Below are 2,532 nucleotides of genomic sequence, written 5' to 3'. Positions count from 1 at the left end.
GGGGAGGGGAAGGTGGCCTCCTGGGATGACTTGGAGGCCTAGGCCGCGCCGACCGCTGGGCTGTGCCGGGCAATGGACGGAGGCCATCGGGATGGGGGGCCCCGGGGCGGAACGCACAAGGCGGAGTGGCCCGAGGCCGACTTATAGACTCTGGCACGGAGTCGGGTTCCCGGGAGAAACAGAAAATGATCTAACTCCGCGGGGACTTCCCCCCTCGAAGAGCCGGGAGACGTGTCCGCGGGCGTTGCCGCCACTCCCGTAAGGCAGACGGAGCCTCAAAGCCCTTCCTTCTCCCGCGGCCAAGCGGAAAAGAAAGCGCCACGGCCCGGCTTGGCGCTCCGACGCTCCAGGCCTGGCCCCGCCCCTTCCGGGCCTGGGCCCCGCCCCTCAGCCGGCGCGTGTTTGCGGTACGGCACTTTACACCGAGAGCTGAGCAGTGCTTTTGGGATTTCCGCATTGGCCTTTAGGGCTGCTGAGGACCTCATTCTGAGCTGGTCTGTAGACAATGTGATTAGTCTACCAGTTTGTAATGGATCCAAGCAACCAGAAAATGCTAAAGAAAAGAAAGTTCCTCCCATTCCTGTTTTTCATTTGCTTGGTCTTTTACTTCCTCAGGTAGTTCAGTACTTAGAAAAGTGGTATTGGAAACCCCGATATAGAGTAAGAGTACCCAGAATCGACCCGTTAACACTCACAGAAGAACTTGTTACCAGAAAAAAAGCTGTATAGTCCTTTATATTATGACAATAGTTACTGTTGCTAATTTTATTGATAATAATAGTAGAGGGTGAAGAAAAAGCATTTATAAAACACTTGCCTTGTTTATAAACTTACCATTCGTTAGTTTTCGTGCTTTGCGTTTTATTACGCTTGTTTTTCTCAAGTCTATTATATCTTGAATCTTGACTGTATAGCACTAGGCTTTGGTAGAGACAGGCTGATGATCTTGTCAGAAAGAATGCACATGAAAACATATAATTAAACAATAATCAGTAAAAGACACATCATCTCTCCTTTGAAAACTGGAAGTTGATTACATATTTTACATCATTTAAGATATCAAGATGGAGTAACTATGGTGTCAGGCATTCAGAATTGAGCCAGGTGGACATAGTTGGGTGTGGTTTCAGACATATTTCTGCATCAGGGAGAAATTGAATTTTCTGAACTGTGTCAAACTCAGGACACCACCAGCCGGTTTCAAAATAATAATGTATTAGCAGCAGCTAGCTACAACTTTATAGTTTCAAAGGTTACCCCCTATCTTTCTCAGCTATGTATCATTTCAGTCCCAAAGCAATCTTTGTTTATCAAGCACTCTTCAGTTCAGTTCAGTTCAGTCGCTCAGTTGTGTCAGACTCTTTGCAACCCCATGAATTGCAGCATGCCAGGCCTCCCAGTCCATCACCAACTCCCGGAGTTCACTCTAACGTCCATGGAGTCGGTGATGCCATCCAGCCATCTCATCCTCTGTCGTCCCATTCTCCTCCTGCCCCCAATCCCTCCCAGCATCAGGGTCTTTTCCAATGAGTCAACTCTTTGCATAAGGTGGCCAAAGTACTGGAGTTTCAGCTTTAGCATCATTCCTTCCAAAGAAATCCCAGGACTGATCTTAAGAATGGACTGGTTGGATCTCCTTGCAGTCCAAGGGACTCTCAAGAGTCTTCTCCAACACCACAGTTCAAAAGCATCAATTCTTCAGCACTCAGCTTTCTTCACAGTCCAACTCTCACAGCCGTACATGATCACTGGAAATACCATAGTCTTGACTAGATGGACCTTTGTTGGCAAAGTAATGTCTCTGCTTTTTAATATGCTATCTAGGTTGCCAACAAAGGTCCGTCTAGTCAAGGCTATGGTTTTTCCCGTAGTCATGTATGGATGTGAGAGTTGGACTGTGAAGAAAGCTGAGCACTGAAGAATTGATGCTTTTGAACTGTGATGTTGGAGAAGACTCTTGAGAGTCCCTTGGACTGCAAAGAGATCCAACCAGTCCATTCTAAAGGAGATCAGTCCTGGGTGTTCTTTGGAAGGAATGATGCTAAAGCTGAAACTCCAGTACTTTGGCCACCTCATGCGAAGAGTTGACTCATTGGAAAAGACTCTGATGCTGGGAGGGATTGGGGGCAGGAGGAGAAGGGGACAACAGAGGATGAGATGGCTGGATGGCATCACCGACTTGATGGATGTGAGTTTGAGTGAACTCTGGGAGTTGGTGATGGACAGGGAGGCCTGGCATGCTGCAATTCATGGGGTTGCAAAGAATCGGACACGACTGAGTGACTGAACTGAACTGAACTGAACTAGGTTGGTCATAACTTTCCTTCCAAGGAGTAAGCGTCTTTCAATTTCATGGCTGCAGTCACCATCTGCAATGATTTTGGAGCCCCAAAAAATAAAGTCTGACACTGTTTACACTATTTCCCCATCTATTTCCCATGAAGCGATGGGACCAGATGCCATGATCTTAGTTTTCTGAATGTTGAGCTTTAAGCCAACTTTTTCACTCTCCTCTTTCACTTTCATCAACCT

This window comes from Bison bison, unplaced genomic scaffold (assembly GCF_000754665.1).
Source record: "Bison bison bison isolate TAMUID 2011002044 unplaced genomic scaffold, Bison_UMD1.0 scf7180017864267, whole genome shotgun sequence".
In the NCBI taxonomy this organism is placed as follows: domain Eukaryota; kingdom Metazoa; phylum Chordata; class Mammalia; order Artiodactyla; family Bovidae; genus Bison; species Bison bison.
This window is presented reverse-complemented; position numbering follows the sequence as displayed.